The sequence below is a fragment of the Dasypus novemcinctus genome, chromosome 13 (assembly GCF_030445035.2).
Source record: "Dasypus novemcinctus isolate mDasNov1 chromosome 13, mDasNov1.1.hap2, whole genome shotgun sequence".
NCBI classification, from domain to species: domain Eukaryota; kingdom Metazoa; phylum Chordata; class Mammalia; order Cingulata; family Dasypodidae; genus Dasypus; species Dasypus novemcinctus.
The window spans coordinates 21,766,540-21,793,523 of record NC_080685.1 but is presented as its reverse complement, the minus strand read 5'-3'; the positions used below and the strand labels follow the sequence as shown (position 1 = coordinate 21,793,523).

General features: G+C 44.2%; 2 long non-coding RNA genes across 2 annotated transcripts; one reads left to right on the top strand and one right to left on the bottom strand.

Moving 5' to 3' along the window:
* Positions 1 to 2,508: 2,508 nt before the first annotated feature.
* LOC139436231 (uncharacterized) lies at positions 2,509 to 7,813 on the top strand. The gene is made up of 2 exons (XR_011645314.1): positions 2,509 to 2,791; positions 7,504 to 7,813. It is a non-coding gene; the product is annotated as an uncharacterized lncRNA (long non-coding RNA).
* Positions 5,022 to 6,685, bottom strand: LOC111766683 (uncharacterized). The gene is made up of 3 exons (XR_002798652.3): positions 6,610 to 6,685; positions 5,433 to 5,571; positions 5,022 to 5,201 (listed from the first exon to the last, which is right to left on the bottom strand). It is a non-coding gene; the product is annotated as an uncharacterized lncRNA (long non-coding RNA).
* Positions 7,814 to 26,984: the final 19,171 nt, after the last annotated feature.

Genomic DNA, 26,984 nt, shown 5'->3' with positions numbered 1-26,984 from the left:
CAATCTAGTTTACTCTGTAAATGACTCATCTACAATTCAATGAAACAGCCAAGGAGAACAAAATATTAAAATAAACGTGTTTAAATAAGATACAATGTGTATAATTAGGCATTACACGTACCCATATCTCAGTGTTTGATTTGCACGATAATGCAAAACAGGTCATTTGAGGATATACCAAATATCAGGGATTAGATGACCTTTAAGTTCCTGCCAAGCTGGAGAGCCTATGATTTTGTGATGTGAATGAAAAATGAAAAATTCAGTACGTCATCCACATGTTTACAAGATTCCAGCTGTTTGATGTCAGGTAGACAAAACACCCAGATGACTGACGGAGGCGTTTCATTTCCATCCAGATGTTTTGGCATTGTGTTGATTTAGCCTGACACATAGCAAAGTTAAGTGACTTTCTCAAGATTTGTGACAAAATCTTCTGAATATACTGGTAATGAAAATGTTTAGAGGGTTGCCATTTTATTATCAGTAGCACAAGTGATTTGCTACCGCCCCACTGATAGCTTCTGAATCCATGAGGTGAGAACAGTCGATTGTGTTCTATTCTCCACCTCTTTGCTGTTCTCAATGCCTTCCCCCGCACCCCTTCCCCCGCCCCCAAAAGGCAAATAATCATCTCGGGGAAACTTTCGTTCTGAAGGTCTGTGTTAACCCTGGGCTCTGACCCATGACCAAGTCGGCTTCTCTGTCACAGGGCTGTGCACCCCATGGCCTTATGTCTTCGGAGCTGCTGCTGCTCTGGGTGTGCAGTGAGGCTCTTGGACATCGCTTTCTGGGCCAGGGTCTGGCAAGATCAAAATTTCTAGCCAGCCTAAAGGTTGACTGCAGTCCAGGCAATCACGGCCACCGTTTGTGCTCCCAATTAGCATGGTCCACAATACGACTCATCCAGATTCGGTTTTGATTCGCCTGCCTGACTGAGGTGACCGATCCTGACCTAAAGTCCTGTCCATACTCCATAAATCCACTGCCTTTTAGTCTGCTGCTGCAGCTACTATGTGCAGAGCCCTTTACTCTTTGCGGGTCAACCTCTCTGACTCAGCTTCTTCTGGGTGCTTTGACTGTCAGTGAATGCCCCAGTACCTGACTGTTGCCTGTCCCAGGTCCACCTGGTACTCTCATGCCCCAGATGTCTCAAGCTAGACCACTTTGTTTTGGGCTTCTAAAGCATCTTCCTCTGCAACACCTTCCCAGCATCTTTTCCTCTAGCAACCTGTATCCTCGCTTCTTTTATGGGTGCCTCCCTCTGGCTTTCTGCACAGGCACCGCTGTTGTTACTTCAGCCCAGTGTCTGAATCTGGATAGTGGGTCCTTGGGGCCCCAGAAGGCTGGGTTCTAGACTAAACTCTATGTGACCTTTAACAAGTCACGACAGCTCGCTGGGACTGCCTGTCCTTATCTTTACATGAGAGCACTGGACTGAGTCAGACCTGAGGTCCCTTCCAGTTCTAAAATTATATTATCCCTCTAATACAGTTACCCTGGCTGCCTTCCAAGGTGTCACTTCCCATCATTCTATCTAGTTGTTATGCAGGGATTTTTGAGGGGGGATGAAAAAAATAAGGCTCTTGAACTAATATCTTGAAAAATTATAAAGTGCATCTGCTACCCTTATCTTCACGAGCTCCCTCCTTTTCTTCTCTGTTGAATTTAAAACTCAGACTGAAATATACACATTATGACAGTTCTGTCACTTCCCCAAACTGCACAGTAGCAACAGAGGAAGGTGCAGGTAAGCGCAGCACACCTAGCGTTTCACAGGCAATACTGCTTCTGCTGTGGGGTGCGTGGCTGGAAAAGAGGGAGAGCAGAGTGGAGGAAGAGAGACTTAAAGGGAGCTGCAGCCAGGTGAGTACAAGGGTGGAGTTTTCACCAGCAGCATCCAAACAGCACTTCCTGGGAGCTTAGATATGTTAATTCCAAATGAACCTATCACTTAAAAACAATAAAAGTGCATTTTCACATGAGCAATGTCTGGATGCTTCCAGTGTTCAGACTTTCAGATAAACCATCCTCTGCAGTCTTCGGAACTTGGTCCTTTCCTGGCAAAGACGGTTCAGGGCAGATCACATTTAATGCTTTCCCCTAACATACTTATACAGGTAACATCAGGTTAATGAACATCCAGGGGAGTTTTCAAGTCACAAAGGGTGTTAGTCTAAGGAGGTGGTGATGAAATGGAGAAGAGGACACTACTCTCTCCTATGCGAATCAGCCAATGGGATTTTTTGCTATTGTTGCGATTGTGGTTGTTTCTGTAACTTGAAGCCACGAGCTGGTATGTATCCTATTTCCACAACATACCCCTGGAGATGGTTGGAAAAAAAAAATCACTTGAGATTTTCACTGAGGTTGGCCTCTAAGTTCAGGGATAGTTCTGAATAAAGCAACCCTATTTCCAAGTTAAATCCAAAGAGATGCAATGTGTGTCCTGTGTGGGGTTCTCTGGGCGAGAATGGGACACCTCCCTCTGCTAGGGCGGGCCAGGGATGTTATGCTGACCCACGCTTTGGCGAGATGGGCCCCTGAGGGATCAGAGGAAGACTCTCCTGCTCACCTGACGATGCTTTTACCCTAATAAACTCCTGTTTCTTTCCCCTTTACCTCACATCCATTTCAACTTCCACTGATTGAGCCAAGTTGATAGAGATGATATAGAAGTCAGCCTGAGCAGCTCCTGGACCAGAAAGGAACCTCAAAGTGAGAGAGCATGTGGAAGTCTCAGCTGGAGTGGACTTTGATGCATCATGATCTCTAGGCTCTTGAGGAGATGGTGAGTATAGAAAAAGCAGGGGGAATCTGGAAAGTGGAGGCGGTCAAGCATGCAAAATCATTTATTGTTGTGGGAATTGTTTTATAATTTTACAGTTTACAAAGTAGAATCACACCTATTGCCTCACATAGTTTCCACAATTACCCAACATAAACACTGTTTTGCAATTCATTCATTTATTCAACACATTTCTAGGGGCTTTCACATACAAGGCACTGTGTTTGATGCTTGAGATTCCACAACAGCCAAGATTTCATCCACAGTTGAAAAGCAATTGCAATAAAGTGGGATAAATTATGCTTGGGGGGTAGTAAGAGTGCCTGAGTACAGGCAGCAGAAGAATGTGACCTCATCTAGAGAAGAATCCTCCAAAGAAGTGACATTGAAGATAAGACCTGAAGGGTAAGTAAGGCTGAGCTAGGTGAGGGGCGAGGGACGGAAGAATGATACAGTCAGAGGTGCAAATTATAGAAAACCAGGGGTAAGAGGAAGACGTAGGGAGAAAGTGAGCGAGCTTGGCTCACTCTAGGAATTGAAATGTGGTGATCATCTTGGTGCAAAATGCCAGGGGATGAATCAGAAGTAATGCAACTAGAAAAAGAAGCAGGAGCCAAGTCATGAAGGGCCTTGGAAGCAGGTTCCGGAGGATGAATTAGAGGGGAAGGAGGAGACATTCAGTTTTCTGGCTTGGGCAGTTGGTGGACAGACGTGTGATTGTACTGGTTAGTGAAGACAAAGAAATGGTGAGCTTGCCCAGGGAGGGTCGACAGAGAGAAGAGAAACAGGCCCAGGATAGAGCCCCAAGAACTCCAGAAGTAAAGGGAAAAGTAGAACAAGACAACCTGGCAAGGAGATCGAGAGGTATACGCTATCTGTTGAGAGAATGTGCTTTGGGATCAGACGATGCTGATGATATGTCTTGAGGCAAGTTATGTTCTTTCCCTGAATTTTGGTCTCCTCATCTCTGAAATAGGAGCAATAATAGACCTACCTTATAGGAAAGCATTTAGAAAGTTTAGCACTAACCCTGGCACAGAGTAAGTATCAATTCATGTCAGTTATTATTTTAACTATTTTTATTTTTATTTTTTTAAAAGATTTATTTATTTTATTTATTTCTCTCCCCTTCTCCCCCGTCCTAGTTGTCTGTTCTTTATGTCTATTTGCTGGTGTTCTTCTTTGTCCGCTTCTGTTGTCAGTGGCACAGGAATCTGTGTTTCTTTTTGTTGCGTCATCTTGTTGTGTCAGCTCTCTGTGTGTGCGGTGCCATTCCTGGGCAGGCTGCACTTTTTTTTGCACTGGGCAGCTCTTCATACAGGGCACACTCCTTGTGCATGGGGCTCCCCTACATGGGGGCCACTTTTTGCATGCATCAGCACTGCGCATGGGCCAGCTCCACACGAGTCAAGGAAGCCCGGGGTTTGAACTGTGGACCTCCCATGTGGTAGACGGATGCCCTAACCACTGGGCCAAGTCTGCTTCCCTTTAACTATTTTTAATAAGACAAATATAGATAACAATGAAAAGAAGAAGCATCTAGAGAAGTCAGAAGCATATCCAATGCACATGAAGTCATGGAAGCTAAGGAAAAAGCCAGGGAAAGATTGGTCAATAATGACAAATGTGCTGAAAGGTCAAAATTAAAAAGGCTGGAAAGGACTTAGTGGATATAGCTGCAGGTAGGACAGTGTTGACCTTCAATGTCTGACCTTCAAGATACGTTTCAATAGTATAGTCTGAGAGGGGAAAGGCCTGGAAACAATAATTGTGGGAGAAATGGATACTCAGAATTGTCAAGGTCATATAGCCAACAAACTCTGTGGTCATATGGTGATCCACACTCAGCTTATCAGGCTCCAAATTTGCTTTGCTTTTGGTCTGTAGGAAGTGAAGAAGGTTATTTAGAAAGTAAACATAACTCCTTGACTTCTGCTAAGGTAACTGAGGAGGGAAGGAATGAAAAAATAAGGATGGATGGGGGAGGGGAGAGGTGAGAATATCAGCAAGGGACAGGATGTGTCAAGTGGTAATTAGGCAGACCCATTCCCAGGAAGGGGAGGAAATGGAATATAGACCCAACACATACTTAGTGAATGCCTATCATGTGTCAAGCATGTGGCAAATGTAGATCAAACAAGACCCAAGACATGACTCCTGCTTCCAGGAACAAGACATAAACATGTGAAAGATTCAAGTACTGAACAGTCGTTAAAGGCAACAACAGAAGAGCTATGACAAAGCAATGTAAAATTTATTGTCAAATAAATTGTAGCATACAATGAATGGACAAACTTCTTCAGGCCTTGCCAAGGAAGGCTTACCCAGGGGAGGCAGGCTGTACGTAGATGAACTGGCCTCCTTAGCTATGGCAGGTATGGCGTCCTCAGGAACCTTGTGATGGGAAGCAGGACTGGGAAGAAAAGGGGAGCGATTCAAGCGTTTGTGGAACAGGGCCCAGACTGACTGCCCCATAACAGGCTGTATGATCAGAGCCGTTCTGATCCCATGGGCTCTTCTCTTTCTGACTCGGGGCAAGTGTGTGTGTATGTATCAGAGTGAGACTAAAAGACACAGAGAAACAGACACACAGAGATATAGAGAAGGGTAGACGCACACACACAAAAGAATGAAGAAAGAATACCTGATGCATAGCAGGTACTCATTGGATAAATGAACGGAAAATCCATGGAGATCCAATCCAAAGTGTATGAGAGAGCCTGGGCCTCATGGTAGACACACTTGAGAATCAAGACTCAGGTTCCAATACTGACCCTTTTCACCTGTGTAAATTTAGACAAGGTTACTTATCTTTTCTGGGTTTTCTTCACCAGAGAAGTGGGGAGAGCAACTTCCTGTTTTAAAAGGCTCTTGTGAGGTCTGAATGAGAACACATATATAACACGTTGGGTACATAATCTGATTCAGAATTGATCTTCAATTAATTCCAATTGCCAATGACAGTTCAAGGTGCTTATCGATTGTCACCTTCAGGTGAAGAAGTTCAAGATGCTTTGTAAATATTAATAGTAGACTACCAAAAGCCTCCCCAAATGCTGGAAAGGTGGGTAACAAATGTTCTCATCCCTATTTTACGCACAGAGAACCTTGGCACTGAGAATCAGAGTTTTGCCGGAGGAATAAGCAATTCAGTGGCGAATGGGGAAGGGAGAGGGAGGAAGCCAAGCCTCCCCAGGTTCCTGAACTGCCACCCGTTCCCCACCCGCCCGCCAGCAGGTGGCGGGGTCAGGTTACACTTGCTCTCCCCGCCCAGCCTCCAGCCCGGGCTGGGACTGTCTGGCTCGGGAGTTTACACAGAGGCGGTGTATCCCTGGGTATTTCTTTTTCCAAAAATCAGACAGCAAGAAGAGGATGAGCCCTGATCAGACCCGGCATTGGTCCTTCGGAGAGCAGTCTACGAATCCGGCTGTCTTTAGCAGGCTTTCCCCACCTCCTCCACGACAACCTGATAATTGTCCGTCCAGGTAGAATTTTCTCTCCCAGGACATTCCTGCAACTGAGTCGCTTTGCCCTTTCAAAACACAACCGAGCAGAGTCCAGAAACTGAAACAGCTTTCCCGTCTCATTAGCGCGCCACGTTTCCCTGTTGTTCGGATTTGCTATTGTGGTTCCTAAGTGTGAAAATGATCCCTTGTTAAAGAGGTCTATTTATACTATTCTTCTCTTTAATTTGTTCCCCCCCCCTCCCCATTACTCAGCACCCGAGAAACAGAGAGGAAGCAAGGCATCGCGCCAGTGATTTCTGGGGCCCTCGTTGCTAGGTGCAAGTGTAGAGACCCAGACCCCGCGGAGGTGCTCACCGCCCCCGCCAGCTCGTCCCTGGGCTCCCGAGCCGGGAAGCGCGTCGTGCTTCTGGCTGGTTTGAATACGTGTTCCTGGGTCGGAAATAAGCCCCGCCCCCCTGCCGAGAGAATGCTTGCGCATCGCGGTGGAAATGGGATTGTGGGCACAATTGTGCTTCAGAAAGTCCCGGCAGGGAGAAGAGACTTAGAATATGGACAAGTGTGGGCCTGGTGGGATGCTTGGAACACAGTGGGTGCTCGGCAAACGGGGGCTGAATCTGAAAAACCAGAACCAAATGAACCACAAGAATGCTTAAAATGATAGCATTTGGTCAAGTTCTCACTCAGTGCTGTAAGAAAGATAAGCATTTATCCTATTTACATTGTAAAGCCCCCAAAAGTAGGAACCAGGCACCCCTACTCCCCCTTTAGAACTCTATACCTAGTCCCTTCTCAAAAACTCTCCTAAGCAAGCTCCTTTCCTCTTGATGTGACCTCAACAGAGATGGAGAGTTAGTTTGTTGGCATCTTTTAAGGAGCCCCACCAAGCACGTAACCATATATGTGAGTCATATGCAGTGACTCATCCCTTGACCTTCTCTTCTCCATAGCGTCTAGTTGCAGTTCTTTTATTAGAATTTATCAGGGATCTTACCATCCATCCGTTTACATCATCCTTGGGCCTTTGCTACAACTTCTGTCAAGGAACAATCAGGCTGGATATGATGAAAAGATTGAATGCTACCAGTGTTTCTACCTGCCTGTTTCACTCACCCTAGTTTAGGATTAAGAACAACAGCTCAATTTATAGAGCACCTACAATGTATAAGGACTCTGCATGTATTAAATCACTTTACCTTTCACCAGCCCTAGGAGGAAGGTACTTATCCTCCTATTATCCCCAAATTACAGATAAGGAACACAGGCACAGAGAGGGTGCATGACTTGCCCAAGCGGCAGAGCCTGGATTTGAACTTGAAGTAGAAGGATGCTACAGCCTGCACTCCTGACCACCTGCCACAACGCCTCCCAGCGGTGCCTCCTCAGCAACCCCACCAAGGATTCTTTAGGAGTTGTGCTTTTGCATTTTTTCCAGTGATACAATATGGCATCAATTTCCCACTCCCCGCCCCCCCCATCTGTGAGTGAGGATTGTATTTTTCCTCTACTGCTTATTTCCTTCCCCATTCATTTTGTTCAGTAAATGTTTCCTGGTCCATTACTGGATGCTGGTTCTATTGTACTAGCCCTGTTGGTGTCCCTGTGGCATCTTCCAAGACGCTGGAGGCTTTCATATGCTTTCCACCTTTTCTCCTCTCTCCCCCTTCCTTACTTTATTTCCATAGAAGAAAAAATTAAGAGGGATTTTTGGTGTTTCCCCTTGAGAGAATCTCAGAAATCATCTACCAACTCACTCATTTTACCAGTGAAGGAGCCAAGGATCAGGTTGAGTTGACCCAAGTTTACAAACCAAAGTTTAAGTCTGTCTACTTAACACTTTACTCTCTTCCCACCATTCCTTGCTCCCTAGCCTTAGTACTAGATACATAATATTCTGATAAGAATTATTTGGCTATCTGTATTTCTCTGAGACTCAATTTATCAGTCTGTATGTGGGAATAGTAATAATATTTACCTCTCAGAGTTCTAGTGAGGGTTAAATGAATTAATACATATAAAGAACTTAGATTCATGCTTGAATTAATAAATGTGAGTTCATTATTATTATTATTAATTCTACTTCAGAATAAGACATTATTTGTTTATCAGGTAGTATTTCTTATAAATACTTATCATATTATTAAGAATTTTTTTTGTCCTAACATGAACAGAACAATATAACTTGTTCAGTTGATCTTTTGCTGCTATTAATGAGCTAACAGAAAATATGATATATAATAAAGAAGCACGGGGAAGGCTTCCCAGCCCTGCCTTCCCTCTTGGGGACTTCGGCAGGGTTGGATCATGCATTTTCTTTTGCTTTCCAAACACCCTGAACATTGGATTCTAACTGTTCCCTATTCCCACCCCTACTAATTTGTGAGAAGCTTGCCGGCACGGCCTAGTGCTGTTCATCTTTTTATTGCCACCTCTGAGCTCTCAGTAGCTGGCACACAGTGGGTATTGAAAGCTTTCTCATTGTTGAATGAATGAGTGCGCTTCCCTTCCGTCTCCTTCCTTCTCCTATTACCCCCAATTTCTTCTGACTAAATTGTCTGTTTTTTCTTGGCCTGATTCTTAATTCTTATCTCTAATTGACCATTGAGTTTAAAAACAAAAATATAAGCTGTCAAATGCAGCCAGACTGGTGGCTTACATCGAGATCATAAAAAAGAACATGTGCACAAAACTGAGCAAAAGTCTCCAGTATTACAGAGGGGAGAAGGTGGTCTGAGTATGGACAAATAATGCCAGCTCTTGAAGTATCCCCAAACCTAGAGAGACAGGACAGGGGGGTGCTTGAGAGCTTGTGCTTTATATTTAGATATACCTGGGCTTGGATGAGTGAGCTGACCTGTCTAAATGGCTTTTTTTTTTTTTTTTTTTTTACCACCAGGAAAATGGGAGTGATAACTGGTACAATTCTTACAGGAGTTTGGTAAGAGCTAAGTGAGCTAATTCCTGTTCTGTGGCTGGCAACTGAGGCTTACTAAGTATGAGCTGCAGAGGAGAGGCCGGCCCTCCACACTCCCCCAGCTGGGTGGAATGGTTCCTTGCGAACACCCATCCTCTTTATTCCTAATCTGAGATCACCAAGTATTTGGGTTCTTAAGGGGACCTGACAATTGGGTGGAAGTGCCCCATTCCTCACCACCAGTTCTGGGGAACTGGCCAAGGATCTCTCCCTCTCTACTTGGCTATGTTTGCATTTGTGTTTATCAATCAGTTCTAAAAGGTCTTTTTCACAAGGCTTAAACTTGAACTGATAGACCCTGGACCTGTGGTAACCTTCCCTCTCCCTCCCTCCAAACATACACATAAGATGCGACCACCTGGAGAGAATCTGTCAGAAACAGCCAGACGTCTCTTATCACATAAATAGCAACAGCAGTCATTTTCATCATGACCATCATCATCATAATAGGTTAATAGGGCACATGTGGATTAAGGACAAATGTGAGCCATAAATATAAGAACAGTACGTTAAAGGAAATAAGATCATTCATTTTAACTCCACTCTCCACTCTCCTGAGCTTTGCTGAAATTATACAACCAACCAAGCAGCAGACACCCAGTTGAATACGGTTACCAGAAAAACTCCGTGCCTGTGCCTTGTGATTGGCTGATCGTCTCCTGAGGGCCGAGAGCTCTTTTAAGCAGCTGGTGCAAACGGATGCCTTTCTGAAATTAACCAGTTGATGAATGTCACAGCCATCAGGCTCCATTCCAGGACTGGGCCAGGCGCTGCTCAAACTGCATGTTTTCCCTCACAGCCTCCCGGGTGTGTGACTAGAAGGAGATGAATGGTCCAGCGGATGGGGAGGGTTGAAAGGGGGTTCCAGTTGGATGGCATTGCAGGATGCTCAACCGTTGGGGGCTGGTACTTCTCTCCCTTCTACATCCTTGGGCCTGTGTGCAGGTCCACAATTTCTGGACGCTTGTTTAGATAAGGCCATCAGTCCAGGAGGAGGAGGTGGTGGTGTATGTATATGGTACAAGCACCTAATCTTTTGACTCGGGTACTTATGAGTGGTGTGAACTTGGGCAAGTTATTACCCACTCTGAATTGCAATTTCCTTATCTGCATATGGAGAAAGTAAGAACTGCTTTACATAGGGCATAAAATTATGTATAAATATATGTATTAGACCACTTGGAACATACTGGGTGCTCAGCCAATGGAAGGTAGACTATTGTTATTATTACTACTGGTATTGATTGAAGGAGTCAAGAAGGCCAGATGAATCCAGATATCACAGGCTAAAAAATGCTGATATCCGAGACTTATTTCTTTGGATTCTTCTCCAGGTGGATCTTCTTTTAAAAAACAAATACAGGTTTTGCATATACTGAGATGTTAGTAATGTATGTTACTAACGTATCCTAACCTATCTAAGTTCTTCTTGACCTGAATGGGGGAAGAGTTTATAGACCAGCTTTGCTTATGACATAATTTTGCTCAAGCCTGGACCCATGCCCAAGGACCACTAAAACAAGCCTGGTAACTGTGCATTGCTGGGCTTAGCATTTGCAATGGGCTCTACACCTGCAAGTGCTTTACATTTCTGGTTGCTTCTGTCATGAGGGAGCACTGGGCTTGGGTCAGGAGGCTGGGCTGATCCCAGCTCTGCTGCTCTCTGTGTAGCTTTGGCCACATTTTCTTTGGACCTCATTCTTCTCATCTGCAACTGAGAAGGTTGGACTATGTTGGTGTTTCCAAAGAGGGAAATGGTCAGACACCAGGAGTGAGGGAGTAGAGTGAGTGGGTGAGGAGAGAGGGGCCCAGGCTGAAGGTGGTGAGCAGGGACGCACAGGGGCAGTGACTATGGTTATGAGGAGTCAGTCCTGCTTCTCAGAAAGCCAGCATGTGAGAAGCCAGACTAAATGTCTCTGAGGCCACCTCGGGAACGTGGCGTCCCACCGTGGAATAGGCAAAACCTTATACGTAACCTAGAGGCAAAGGTTTTATCAGGCTCTCAGCCACCCAGAGAGGGAATTAGGTTTCAGAGCCTCGGAGCTGGGGCCCACTGCTTAGCCACATGCTGCACCTGTCTCTCTCTTTGTTTCTGTTAACACTGGCTGCCCCTTAAACACCCAGTGACTGTGAATTAATGGCCAGCAAATCAGTCAACCTGCTAGTACTAACACAACTCTTCATGATCTGAGAATTCAAGCAATAAATTGTATCCTTCTTAGGGGTTGCCAGCATATCCCAAGGCCAATTGTTGAGCCTGGCAAGATGATCTTTTTAAGTATCCGCTTACTATTCTGGCCACAAGGCGCTGTTGCCTAGACAAGTCCTTAATGAGAACAATTAAATAAACAAGCAGTCGGTCAATGCAGGCACAGCGCTAGGAAAACACAAGGGCGTCGGCTGGTTGGTGGACATTAGTTATGACAAGTAGGTCCACCTAGTAGCTCCCCCAATTTATTCCTTTGGCTCTTGACTCTTGGCATGGTACAGTCATGAGCCCCTCAACGTGTTTCTTACAAGGTGAGAGCAGGAATCGTGGAATCAGAAAGCCCAGCTCCTGTGCCTGCTCCACTGCTTACCTGCTGTGGAATGGTGGGCAGCTAGATACTCTCTTTGAGCCCTCAGTTGCCTCATCTGCAGAAAGGACAACAGGCTGACAGTGAAGATCAGTCGAGGTTACCTGCAGGAAAGAAGCCCATTTGCAAACAATAGTGTTTTTATTTATTTTTATTTTTTAAAGATTTATTTTTTAGTTTATTTCTCTCCCCCTCCTCCACATTGTCTGCTCTCTGTCCATTCGCTGTGTGTTCTTCTGTGTCCACTTACATTATCCGGCAGCACCAGGAAACCATGACTCTTTTTTGTTGTGTCATCTTGCTGTGTCAGCTCTCTGTGTGTGCGGCGCCACTCCTGGGTGGGCTGCACTTTTTTACGCAGGGCGGCTCTCCTTGCGGGGCGCACTCCTTGGGCATGGGGCAGCCCTATGTGGGGCCACCCCTGCGTGGCATGGCACTCCTTGCATGCGGCAGCACTGCACATGGGCCAGCTTGCCACATGGGCCAGGAGGCCCTGGGGATTGAACCCTGGACCCTCCATATAGTAGATGGATGCTCTATCAGTTGAGCTACGTCTGCCTCCCAACAATAGTGTTTTGTTGTATATATTATCTAATGCAGTGGTCCTCAACCACAGAAGAATCACCCAGACAGCTTTTAAAAAATACTGGGCCTGGGCTTCACTTCCAGATGTTCCTATTTAATTGGTTTTGGGTGGAGCCCCGTGTTGGTTTTTTTAAAAAGTTCCCAGGTGATTCTAATGTGCTGCCAGGGCTGAGAATCACATTTGGCTCATAGTTGGAGGTGCAGTATGGATGAACGAATGATTCTAATTATGACTTCCTCTCCCCTGCCTCTCGGAGGAGTGTGCCTTGTACCGGATGGAAGGACATTTCCTGTGTCAGGTTACACTCAGGTGCCTGGCTATTTCTAGAACTGCGTTGGAAGAGCATCTGGACCCTCATGCTCAGAAGATGCTCACGATGCTAATATGCTGGTGGCGGGAGTGGGGACAACCTTGCAGCTGCTGCAAGACCCCTGGGCTAGTTAGTATCTTGAAGTGGCAGTCTGCCAAGCAGGGCAGGGAGGCCAAGGGGAGCTGGGATTCCCTGGGCTCCTTCCTCCTCCTCATCAGTTAGGTCAGGTCAGCCTTCGGCTGTGCTAAATGCTTTAGAAAGTTCCTGGAGCCTTTCCCGTTGTTTACCTTGTAGAAACACTCTAGTCAGGGGTTTTTAATAGAACAACTCAACATGAAATTAATTTCCTGGGCAAGCTGGCAGTGAGGCATACTGGTGTTACACCTCCAACTTTAGATTTTTCACTTCAGCTTTTGACCCTGCTTCCTCCCAGGAAGAATTCATTTATAGAATTCTACCAGAGAGAGTTAGGTGTTTCTCTTTCTCTCCCTCGCCATGTTTTGATACATCAGTTTTACCATAGATAAGCATGTCAGGAATTCCTTTCTTCTTCCCATCTCCCCAGCCAGGTCATTTTGAGCTTCCTCCAGAAGCCTTTTCAAGACCTGGCTGTCAGGAGCAGCCATTCTGTCCAGAACTCCCAGAAGCCTTTCTTTTGTGGCACTCATCACTTTCTCATTTTGTTATGATCTAAGCACCTCAAGGACAAGGAAGGGCAGTGGGCACAGTGAAAGCACATGAAGGAGCTGCGCTTAAATTCCAGTGCTGCCACTTATTTGCTGGGCAACCTGGGTCAAGTTATTTCACTTCTCTGTGCCTCAGTTTCCTCATCTCTAAAAGGGGACTAATGATGCCTGACCTGCAGGACTGTCGCCTGAGTAGGTGAAGTAAGATAAGTGGCAAGGACAGTGTCTGGCACAGAGTGGTGGTTGTTATTGAAGGCAGGATTTGTGCCTGTTTCCTCACATAATCCCAACGTGCTTCTTTGCCCATTAAAGACACTCAGCAAATGTCCACCGAAAGGGGGTGGGTGAAAAGAAATCCTGGGGATCTGAATCTTAGTATAGTGGCAGGAAATCATATCTTAACCTTTTTACTTTCCTCTGCCTCCTTGTTGAATTAAAGATATACATACCTCTAGGGTTTTCTTTTTCTTTTCCTTTCCTTTCTTTTTTAGTGATTTATAGTGCCCTTTCTGTATACTTGTGCATACAGTGAATTGTCACAATCAGACCAGATCATTTGGAGTTACTTAAGTCATGAAAGAAGTGGCTTCATGAGAGGAAACCAGGGTTTCAGCTAAAAAGGTGAAGGCCTGGACATTTGGTGAGAATTTACTGAATACCAAAACCCTCAACTCTGCTAGCCAACATAGCACAACAACAGAGAACACTGAGGCTCAGAGGAGTTCGGAAAATTGACCAAGTACACCAAGTGAGACAGCAAAACGGAATTCTTACTCTAAATCCCATGGACTTGTCATGCTCTCGCATCGAATTTCTAGTGGGACGACCTGTGATGGAATTGGGACTTGCCGCTAGCTAGCTGGGTGACCCTGGGAGCACTGCTTAGCCCTTCTGAGGTTCCAGTCTCTTCGGATCGCTCCCTGGCGTGGTTCTCCCGCTCGGGGTTTGCTGGGCCGCCGTGCCGGCATCGCTAGCCTCTGCAGCCCCCTAGTGGTGCTTTGCAGAACACGGCACCATCGTTCACAAGGGCCGCGGCAGACCTCCGGGGCGCCCGGGAGCCAGGTGCCGTTTGTCCTCCGCTGACCAAGAATTAAAATTAAATGAGGCTCAGAGCAGACTTGGAGATAGAAACGAAAAGACCGGTTCCCAGAAGGCATTATTATTTTTAAAACGTCTAGTCCTGTTTGTTCTACTACAGCTCTCAATCACCCTTGAATGCCAGTGAAATCCCCACGCCTAGATAGCAAGTTTGCTTTAATTCATTTAGGAAATGACCTTGTTCATTCCACCAACTTTAATATCATCAGGCCGTCCTGGTGGCAATGGGGAGTGCGGAAGGGACCCTGTCCTGGGGCTGACACACTTAAGTTCAAGCTCTGCCTCTGCTGTTTGTGGTGTCACTGGTCATTTCACCTTCCTGGGAGCCAAACTCTTCATCAATAAAATGAGGGGTTTGGTGGCAGAGCCCTGGCAAATCTGACACCATGTGCATGTTCTCCTTTGGAATGGCAGATTTGTACCATTCTGTCCATTCTTATACTTTGCTCTTCTTGCCAGTGGAAACATGCCTTTCTGAGATATGGGATAGAGGGTGTTCAGTAAAGACATGTTCTCGGGCTATGAAGCTGAATAAAATGAACAAACATGGCCTCATGTACCATCTACACGCCGATGATACTCACATCATCTCCACCTCTTCTATTAGATCAGACTTAGCATCTAACAGATATCTGAGACCCAACAAGGCCAATAGTGCTACCTGTTCCCCACGCCTTCCAAAGATCTCCTGACCCAGTCTTCTCCTCTTGCCTCAGTAAGTGGTATCACCACCTCTTTACTTGCTCAGACTTAAAATCTGGGAGCCTTACTTGATTCCTTTCTTTTTTTCATATCCCTGCATCCAGTTCTCCATTACACCCCTTGGCTCTACCTAACAAAACCTATCTCTTATCTGACAACTTCATACCATCTCCACTGCCTGCTACAATCCACCACCCTCTCTCCACGAGATTACAGACAAAGCTTCTTAACTGGTCCTTGACTTCCCTCCTCCCCCATGTACTCCATCCTCTACCCAGTCAGACGATCATTCAGTAGAGCAGAGCAGATTGTGTTGCCCTCTTCCTTGACTAGTGCATAGAGTCATGTCCAAACCTACCAGTCACTGCTCGGCCCAGGCCTGTCACCTTTGCCAGTCTCCTCTTCCTCCACTCACCTCTCACTTCTGTCACCTTGCTCTGGCCACTCTGGCTTTCTCTTTGTCCCTGAAGATGCCAAATTCATTCTCCTCACAGGGTCTTTCTGCCCTAAATGCTCTCCTCCTAGATCTTGGCAGGGCTGCCTCTTTCTCCTTATCAATATCAATTCCTCATCTCAAATGTGACCTTCTCTGAGGTCAGCCTAACCGAAGCAGGGCCCAAGTCACATTCCCCACATTTTTGTACTTTATAGCCCTTACTCACGTGTGATATTATTATTATTATTATTAGGCAAGGGAGTAAAAAGTTTACTAAGGTATAAGAAGCAAGACATAAATACACACCTGAGGCATGGATGTGGGCTGTGCTACAGGATGAGATGTGTGCCTCCTCTCTAGGGACTCCTGGTTTTGTTGGCTATCATTGGGAGTTAGGGTTTATGCTGGTTAGAGTATTTAGGACAAAGTGGGGAACTTTATTGGGCAGTTTGATTTTTAGGGGTTGGTGTCTGGTGGCAATTGGCTTCTGGCTATTGCTCTTGAGCCCTGATGGAATTTGCTGCACAAGAGACTTATGAAAATAGATGGGTAGTGTGGGAATTTCCAGTTTTTCTGCTGGGTGGACACTGCAAGCTGCATTCCCATAACTTGTCTGTGCACGTCAATGGGCACAAGCTGCCGAGGCTGCTTCTGCAGCTGATGGGTGAATGCTACAGGCTGTCTCCTGATACCATGCTTGCATAAGTCCAATAGGATACTGCTTCAGTTTTTTCTACTGGGTGGTGTTTGTATGGAAGTTTACTAGGTTTTCCACCTCTTCTCCTTAGGTCCCTATTCTATCCTGCCTCAAATCCTCCCTGAGAGAGTTGTACACCTTTAATCTTAAGGGAGAGTTGAAGGGTGGTGGTTGTTCTTCTGTATCTGCTTCCTGCTGATTAGGTATTGTAGTTCCTGCCTGACAGGGTATAAAACCCTCTTGCTACACTACTGGGGCTAGGCAGGGGTGCTTGCTTTAATGGTTGAGACTGGGTGATATCCATGCATGAGCAGAAGTCTGTTTTAGAATGCATCAATCCTGGAAGAGATAAATTGAGTTGGGAGTATAAATATATGAGGCCCTACTAAGAGTGAGTAAAGGATTGCTTGTCAGCAGCAGAGTGCCCCATTCCATTTTAAAAATTATTATTATTATTTCCCACCCCTTTGTGACTCGCTTGCTGTCTGCTGTCTGTGTCCATTCACCTTACATTCTTCTCTGTGTCTGTATTTGTTTTTAATTTATCCTCTCCCCATTGTGGCTTGCTTGTTGTTTGTTCTCTGTGTCCATTTGATGCATGCTCTTCTGTCTCCCTTTTTTTTTTTCAGGTACTGGGGCCAGGATTGAACCTAGGACCTCATATGTGGTATGCCAGCACTCAACCACTTGAGCTATACTGGCTTCCTTGTCTCCCTTTTTGTTGTGTCACCTTGCTGAGTTGGCTCTCAATGGCTATTGCAGGCTGGGCAGCACTCCACAGCGCTTGCAGGCCGGCAGGTCTCCACGGCATGTGGGCTCACCTGCCTTCACAAGGAAGCCCCGGGACGCGAATCCAGGGCCTCCCATATGGTAGACGGGAGCCCAACTGATTGAGCCACAGCCACTTCCCGCCCCATTCCATTTTAAATGGAAAGTTAGGAACACCATCCATGTGAAGATGAGCCCAAGACTGGGGTTCTGTAGGCTAGGCCTTAGACTTGTTAAATATCGGGGTACAGATCCAGCAAGAAGTAGGTTAAAGGGGGTGGTGGCCCTTTGAACAAGGTTGAATAAAGGGTGTTTTGGACTGGTTTGTACTGTCAGGAGATTTGGAGCAAGAAAATTAATTAAAAAAAGAATTTGTTTGGATTGTCATGTTAGTAGCTAAACAAATTGTATCCACTGAGGGAGAGAGATTATAGCAGTTATAATAAAGGCTACAAGGAGGAAGCACCACCACCAGGGGGCTACACATGGTAAAGGCCACCAGGGTGATGTCATCAGGTACTTAGCTTTTGCGTCTTGAAGAGATAATTCAGTAAAAGTGACAGAAGAGACATGTGTAGAGAGGTCACATCTGAGTCCAACTCCATCCACTCAGGAACACAAACTCTAAAGTAAGGCCCACTGGCAAGGCACTGAACTCTAGAGCCATCTGCCATGACTGTAGAACCTGTGTGTCCCCATAGCCCTCAGGAGCACCACTACCTGGGGTTGTATCTACTTTGGCTGTCTCTGGGATCCTGCTGAGATATGTGTAAGCACAACCCCTCTGATGACCTCCTGACTCATTTTGAAGTCTCTTAGCCATATAAACTCATTTGTCTTTACCATTTCCGCCTTTCATTCAAGGTCTTTTTCTAGTTGCATCACCAGCTGGTGATTGGTAGTAATCCCTCGGCGCCAGGGAGGCCCATCTTCAGGAGTCATGTCCCATGCTGGGGGAAAGGTAATGTATATACATGCTGAGTTTGGCTTAGAGAGTGGCCACATTTGAGCAACATGGAGGCTTTTAGGGAGCAACTCTTAGGCATCCTGCAACTCTAGGCCTAGTTGAAATTTCAAGCACACAGGCTCATAAGCATAGTCATCAGTATCAAGGGCCCATCACTGGACCATTCTTTTTCACTGGTCTTTGCCCCTGCACTTGGGGTTGTTGCTGTTCCATTTGGGGATGCGACAGTGCTCCCTCAGCTAGGAACTCAGCACTCCCTCAGTTGTCATGTGTAACTCTACCTACTACGATAATAAACAACAAATATCTGAACATATCTATATACCCTATACACATGCCCTGGAGAACTCCCTCCCACCCATGTGTCCCCCATCAATTACACCCCACACCAGTGCTACCTCCATGCCACAGTTGAAGCCCTCTCTGATCCAAAGCTTCTTAAAAAATGAAGCTTAATGTATTGCCAAATTCAACCAGCAGGAAAATAAAATAGTAATGATAGGTTTAAAGCTTAGAAATATAATGCATAATAATTTAGAAAAACTAAAATAAAGTAAAAAATATATTTGGGTATTAAAAAATGAAAAAATCATAAAAATTTTTTGACATTTTGCCTTTTATCACTGTAATAGGTGTTGCCCTATATGTATAGTGGCAAAGCAATCGCTTCCATTCCTTCCTCAGTATCTGCATCTTTTTTTAAAAAAATTTAAAATCTGTCTTCAGAAAAGTTTTAGATTGCAGTAAGTCACATATACAATATAGGAGACTCCCATATACACCCAACATCAAACCCTTGTCCCCCTTCCCCAGCAATGATCCTTTTACATGTGGATGTTACATTTCTACACCTCATGCACAGACATTGAAACATAGCTACCAACCATGGCTCTGTTATGATATACATTATAGCTTATATTCTAGACTGTACATGTTTTTAAATTTATGGTTGCATTATGGTTTACATTATGGTTTACATTTTAGACTTTTTATAAATTTTTGGTGGAATTTAATATGGCCTATATCCATCATTGCGTGATCTTGTGGAACACTTCCATTGCCCCCCAGTTACCCCTACTTCCATCTATTCTATTCCTCTCACCTCTTCCCCTCAGGGCCCACAGTGACAACCAAACTTCACTGCTTGAAGGACAAGCTTCATAGATACTTGCAACAATGCTGAGGGCTTGACATACTAGTGTGTCTCCCCCATTGGGAATGACCAACAACCCATGCTCTCGAGAGACACACTCTCATCTGTTTGAAAATATCAGACCTCCCCAGGATGGGGGTACAACACCTTTCCACTCATTGTATGGGTCTCCACCCACTGATAAAACACACTATGACAAGATGAGCACTCACACACTCACCAGAAGCCTGCCCCAGGTGCACCCTGTGCCAGATGCCCCCTGTCAAACACCTTAAACAAGTAACCCTTCCTTATTATATTTTCTAAAGAATTTCTCAACGTTATAGTTTCAACCACATACCTGACAATCTCCTGTGTTCACCTGTTCCCCCCCAAACCCTCTCCCCACTTCCATGGATCATCTGATCCATCCTCCTAATCCAAGCTCCCCTCAAACCTGCAAAGCCACATGCAATAGTATCCCTATGCCCCTATTTTATCCCTTCACTGCACAACTACTTACTTCCACTTTATCATAGATTTTGCTCATGTAGGCATCAGCTCACAACACATCTCCCCTATTTCCTGTAAGCTTATCGTCCAGTCTCTAGCTCTCTGAGACAGCTTGATTTGCTTAATTCATATCAGAGAGGTCATGTAGTATTTGTCCTTCAATGTCTGGCTTGCTTCACTCAATGTAAGTCCTCAAGATTCATCCATGTTATCCCATGTGTGGCTTGGGTCTCTGGACTGTCTGTGTGCCAGCTGGGCTCTGAGCCTCAGCAGAGTTGCAATACCTACTCTCCAGTTTGCTGGACTTACCCAGGTCAGCTAATAGCGAGGTGAGGATGGTCAACCACCACACCAGGGAACCGAGAGAGTCTACAACTGTAAGCCAGAGAATCCCATACATCAACCATGTGGAATCTAAGCCCCTTCTCAATTTAGAGGTCGAGAGGACATCACCACCCCAGGGTCCACAGGATGAAGGAATAGAGTATGGATGTAGCAGTTTGATATAATTGATGAATTCCCAAAAGAAATATTGGATTATGCTTGTAATCTGATCTGTACTTGGGCATGATTGAGTTATGTTTAGGGCATTGAGTCCCCACCCCTTGGTGGGTGGGGACTTACAGATGAAAGACATGGTGAAGAACAGAGTTGAGGGCTTTTAATATTGGAGTTTTGATTTTGGAGTTTTATGCTGAAGACTTAAACTGGATCCTTGGAAGTCAGCATGCAGAGGAAAGAGAAGCCAGTCATAGGAAGGAAGGAACCTTGAAGCCAGAGCAAAGCAAACCCCAGGAACGTAGGAAACCAGGAAGCCTGAACCCTCACAGACATTGGCAGACATCTTGTTCCAAATAGACTTTGATGAGGGAAGTAACTTATGCTTTATGGCCTGGTACCTGTAAGTTCCTACCTCAAATAAACGCCCTTTATAAAAACCAACCAATTTCTGGTACTTTGCATCAGCACCCCTTTGGCTGACTAATGCAATGGATTAGAGCAGACTTGATGGTATTCTACTATAGAACTATTGTGACCCTAGCAATGGAAGAAATTGTGTCATTAGTGTGGAGACAGTGGCCACAGGAGTTGCTGAGGGCAGGGAAAGGGAAGAAGAGGTGTGATATGGGGGTATTTTTCAACTTGGGTTTGTCCTGAATGGTATTGTGAGAACAGATGCAGGACATTGTATATCCTGCCATGGCCCACTGGATGGACTGGGGGGAGTGTAGACTACAGTGTAAACTGTAGTCCTTGTAGTGTAGTAGTGCTCCAAAATGTATTCACTGAATGCAATGAATGTGCCATGCTGATGAAAGAAGTTGTTGATGTGGGAGGAGTGAGGGTGGGTGGGGAGTGGGGTGTAGGGGAACCTCTTATATTTTTTAATGTAACATTTGGTCTGATCTATGTATCTTTAAAAAAATAAAGGACAATTAAAAAATTTGCTAAATAAAAGAGATACTTCAGGTCACCCGATGGTTGGCACTTGAATGCCTTAGCAGTCACTTCTGTTGGTCAGAGATACAGTTAATGGGTTTTATTGCAAAAGGCTGCTCAAGCATCTAGGGCACCATGTTTTGCCACCAAGGCCATTCCAAAGTGATATGAGGGATGGGTGGGTTTTGTTGATATATTTCTGAGGTTATTGAAATCTCAGGGAAACTGCTTTTTTCCCCATGATCTGCTGCTTTTAGGATTCTCTATGCTTGAGGTGGGAAAGCCCCCACTTTCCAGTCCTTGGAGATTACAGGACTCTCTGGTGGCTGCTGATCTGGCCCCAAGGGCCAACGACTCCACCAAGCAGTAGTTTCCTTAAAGTTCATGGGGTCCCTTGGGCTCTTTCCCAGAGCAAGTCAATTGGAGTTCACATCTGGCTATGCCTGATATTATTTATTAATTTTTTTTGAGTTTATCAGGTCTCCCCACACAAGAATGTAATCTTCTTCAGGGCAGAGAATGTATTTCTTTTGTTCACCAGTGATTCCCCAGAGTCTTGAATTGTGCCTATCATATAGCAGGTATACAAACATATTTATAACAGATTAACTGACAAGCAGGTGATCATGGCCTGTTTTATTAACTCTTTACACAGTTGGGTTCATCATTGTAGCATACATTTTTGTATTCCAGAAGTTTTTCCAGTCATGGCACCCTTACCCCATTCTCTAGTTTTATTTGAACAGAATATTTAAGAAAACCATTAGTAGATATAATTTTTTAAAAAGATTTATTTATTTCCTCTTCCCCTCCTCTCCCCCTCCCCCTCCTATTGTCTCCATGTTCATACCAACTTGCTACAGTTCAACAGCAGAAAGTAAAGCCATATACAATAAGCAATTATATATGTGAATATGGTTAAAGGGGGGAAATTTTAGGTTGTATACCTGTTATTAGAATAAAAATTTAAAAACAAATATAGGACTGTACAATACAGTGAACCCTACTGTAAATGATATACTATAGTTAATAGTACAATTATAAAAATGTTCTTTCATGAATTGTAACAAATGTATCACAGTAATGCAAGGTGTTAATAATGTGGTATATGAAAACTCTGTATTTTATGCACAATTTTTCTGTGAGCCTATAACTTCTCTAATTTAAAAAATAGGTACTTAGGAGAAGCCCTCCCCCCGCCCCCAATTATAGTATTTTATGAGGCATGCACCTTTAAATCGATTGACCAATTCAAAATTTAAATCTGTAGTTAAATATGTTTCTTTATTAAAAAAAGAAAATTATTGACAATGATTCAAATGCAAGTGCATCATGCACAAAATCAAAAGAAACAGGTTAATAAAAAGATGTTAGGCTTTTACCAATAAACCCTGCATTGGTGATTTTGCTTAAACAAAACAATATCACTTGTCACATTAACTTAATGTGGTCAATTTGAATTTTATTGGTTTTGCTTATGTTTAATTTGTAAATTGATTTTGGTTTTTATAGTTATATAACAGCTACAAGCATAAGGAGTGAAGTTTATACCTAATTTTATGATTGTACATCGTTATGTAACATTATAATAAGAGTAAGCTAAGACTATAAAATGGTTCTTATGTCAGTGATGTTTGAGAATCATTCTTTTGACCAGCATTTCCCAAAGACTGTTCTGTGGACCAATAGTCTCAGGAAATGAGCAACAAGAACAAAATGCATTTTTAACCAATAAGTTTAGGAAAAGCACAGTAACATGTTACTGTATGTGTTAAGTATATTTTTACACAAGAAAATGGTTTAATTTTAGCCCAAGATTTCCCCAAATTACTTGACTGCATAAACCCATTTTTCATGGAACAATCATTAATGTCTTACAAAGATCTACAGAGCATAGTAAAGAAATACCATTCTAAACTGGAGAAAAGTAATTACACAATTTTTTCAATGTAGAGACAAGATAATGAAGTCAGAGCCTTTAACAAGAATTTAATTCCAGGGGGGTAGAAGGTCCTTTTAAACTCTATTTCTTCTTTTTTTTTAAATTTATTTTTAATCTGACCCTCCCCTCTACCTCATTGTTTGTGCTCATTGTCTGCTCTGCATCCATTTGCTGTGTGATCCTCTTTGTCTGCTTGTCTTCTCTTTGGGAGGCACTGGGAATCGAACCTGTGATCTCCCATGTGGGAGAGAGGCGCTCAATCACTTGAGCCACCTCAGGTCCCTGGTTAATGTCTCTCATTGTCTTTCCTCTTTGTCTCCTTCTTTGCATCAGCTCACAGCACCTGCTCTTCATGCCAGCTTGCTGTCTTGCTCATATTCTCCAGGAGGCACTGGGAATGGAACCCAGGACCTCTCATGTAGTAGGTAGGAGCTCAATTGCTTGAAAAACATCCACTTCCCTCTAATTCTTTTTGTTTACACATTGTCATCTTAGTATGCTTTAGCTCTATATCCATATTTAGTTTATCTCTATCCATATTTTCCTTCAACTTTTGAATTGATTTATGAGATTTGTTTGAACTTCTTTGATCAGTTATTTCTCTGGAGTTTTAATTTGTTCCCTTGAAGAAGCCATATCTTCCTGTTTCTTAGTCTGGCTTGTAATACTTTGCTGGTGACTCGGCATTTGAATATTTTGATGTGCTAACTCTGAAAGTCGATTTCTCCCTCTTGCCTAGTTGTTTTTTTTTTTTTTAAGATTTATTTTTTATTTATTTCTCTCCCCTTCATTGCTCCCTGCCCCCCCAGTTGTCTGCTCTCTGTCCGTTTGCTGTGCGTTTTTCTGTGTCCACTTGTATTCTTGTCAGTGGCACCGGCAATCTGTCTCTTTTTGTTGTGTCACCTTGGTGCATCAGCTCTCCGTGTGTGTGGCACCACCCTGGGCAGGCTGCACTTTTTTCATGCTGGGCGGCTTTCCTTACGGGGCGTACTCCTTGTGCATGGGGCTCCCCTGTGTGGGGGACACCCCTGCGAGGCACAGTACTCCTTGTGGGCATCAGCACTGCACATGGGCCAGCTCCTCACAGGTCAGGAGGCCCTGGGAATGAACCTTGGACCTCCCAGGTGGTAGGCGGACGCTCTATCTGTTGAGCCAAATCCGCTTCCCTTGCCTAGTTTTTAATTGTGGATTTACTTTGTGTTAAGACTCTTCTTCAACACTTGGTCCAGCTTATACTTAACCTTTTGAGCAACCTGTGTTTAACTGTCTGGGTTTTCTTAGGTCTTCTGTACCCATCCTTTTCTCTGGACATGAGGTACAACTTTTCAGATCACCCTGTTACGTACAACTGTTTCACCTCCCGGAGAAGATTTCCTTTCCTCTGTCTTGGGCTATTGTGTTGGTTTTGTGCAAATTTTCCTCCCCAGGGCTATGATATGCTTAACTGCTCTCCTGAGCTCAGTGCCACTTTTCCCCTACTGCTTTCAGTCCTGGGGTATGCCCTGCCTTACAGCAGTCCAGTTTCCCCCTTTTCCCATATGAGTTTTCTGCCTCCAATAATTTCCACATTAGGGTAATCTGCCCCAGGGAGTCAGATGGGGTAATTGTTCCAAAACACACATTTTTTTTTTTTCATTCAGGAGCACCACTGATTAGAGCACTTACTTCCTCTTATCCAATGTCTGAAAATGGTTTTCTATATTTTTACAGTTTTTTAGACATCTGTGATTTGCAATGTATTACAGACTTGCTTACTCAAGCATGCCTGGAAATGGAATTCCAGAAGTCTGGATTTTATTTTATTTTAAGAGAAATGGGATATTATGAAGATGTTTGTTTGTCTGTTTGTTTTAGCAGAGGTGTGTTGTGATTTTCAAAATATCATTTTGGTTGCCTTGTAGAAAATGAATTGGAATGACAAGAGTGGAAGCAGGAAAAATAGTGGGAGAATATTGTAGGGATCTGAGTAAGGAATCCTTGTGTCTAGGCCCAGGTGTGCGTATAGACGAAATCATCTTCAGAATTAAAACCTGCATGATTTAATCATAGATTGAATGTGGGAATGTAGCTTGGAAATTGAGTGACTGGTGGAAGATGAGAAGAGAATACGATGATAGGGAGGGTGAATCACGAACTTTATTTTTTCTTAAAAGCAGTTTTATTGAGATATATTCACATACCATGTAATCTATCCAAAGTGTACAATCACAGTAAGGTGCATTCATTACAAAGAATTTTAGAACAGGGAAACGGACTTTGGCCCAGTGGTTAGGGCGTCCGTCTACCATATGGGAGGTCCGTGGTTCAAACCCCGGGCCTCCTCGACCCGTGTGGAGCTGGCCATGCGCAGTGCTGATGCGCGCAAGGAGTGCCGTGCCACGCAAGGGTGTCCCCTGCGTGGGGGAGCCCCCACGCGCAAGGAGTGCGCCCGTGAGGAAAGCCGCCCAGCGTGAAAAGAAAGTGCAGCCTGCCCAGGAATGGCGCCGCCCACACTTCCTGTGCCGCTGACGACAACAGAAGTGGACAAAGAAACAAAAGCAGACAAAGAAACAAGATGCAACAAATAGACACCAAGAACAGACAACCAGGGGAGGGGGGGAAATTAAATAAATAAATAAATCTTTAAAAAAAAAAAAAAAAAAAGAATTTTAGAACAATTTCACCAAAAAGAAGACCCCTTTCCATCCCTCCATCCCTCTATCCTTTCCCACCCTACATAACCACTAATCTAATTTCATCTTATAAATTAATTTATATTTACATTTTACATAAATAGAATCATACAATGTATGGAACTTTGCTTTTTTTAAAAAAAGATTTATTTATTCATTTATTTATTTATTTATCTTCCCTCCCCCCCCCACCCCGGTTGTCTGTTCTCTGTGTCTATTTGCTGCGTCTTCTTTGTCTGCTTCTGTTGTCATCAGCGGCACGGGAATCTGTGTTTCTTTTCATTGTGTCATCTTGTTGTGTGTGTCAGTTCTCTGTGTGTGCGGTGCCATTCCTGGGCAGGCTGCACTTTCTTTCACGCTGGGCAGCACTCCTTATGGGGCGCACTACTTGCGCATGGGGCTCCCCTATGCGGGGGACCCCCCTGTGTGGCACGGCACTCCTTGCGCACATCAGCACTGCGCGTGGGCCAGCTCCACACGGGTCAAGGAGGCCTGGGGTTTGAACCGCGGACCTCCCATGTGGTAGACAGGCGCCCAACCACTGGGCCAAGTCCGCCGCCCTGTATGGTAATTTGTGTCTGGTTTCTTTCACTTAGCCTAATGTTGTGGGGTTTTTCCCCTTTGATATTAACATCTTTTAACATTAACATACATTTGCTTGGTTTTAAAGAAAAACTGTCTTGTATATGAATATTACCTATATTCATATTTCATGTGAGGTTTTACTATGCTATATAGTCTCTTGTTACATTTTTAAGCTTTCCTCCTAGTAGTATCATGACCTTAGATTTCCCTTTCAACCACTGTCATACCCATATAATAGCACTGCTAGTTACAAACACTATGCTGTACTTTCAGCTTTTGTTTTCATTTCTTCTTATAGCTGCATAATTTTTCATTGTATGTATACACCAGAGTTTCTTTATCCATTCATTGGTTGATGGACACTGGGCTGTTTCCAACCTTTGGCAATTGTGAATAACTCTGCTGTGAACATTGGTGTGCAATGTCTATTTGCATCACTGCTTTTGGTTCTTCTGGGTATGTACCCAGTAGTGATATTGCCAGGTCATGTGGCAAATCTATATTCAGCTTCTTTAGGAACTTCCAAATAGTCCTCCACAATGGCTGCACCATTCTACATTCCCACCAACAGTGAATAATTGTTCCTGGCTCTCCACATCCTTGTCAATACTTATAGTTCTCTTTTTAATAATGGCCATTCTGATATAT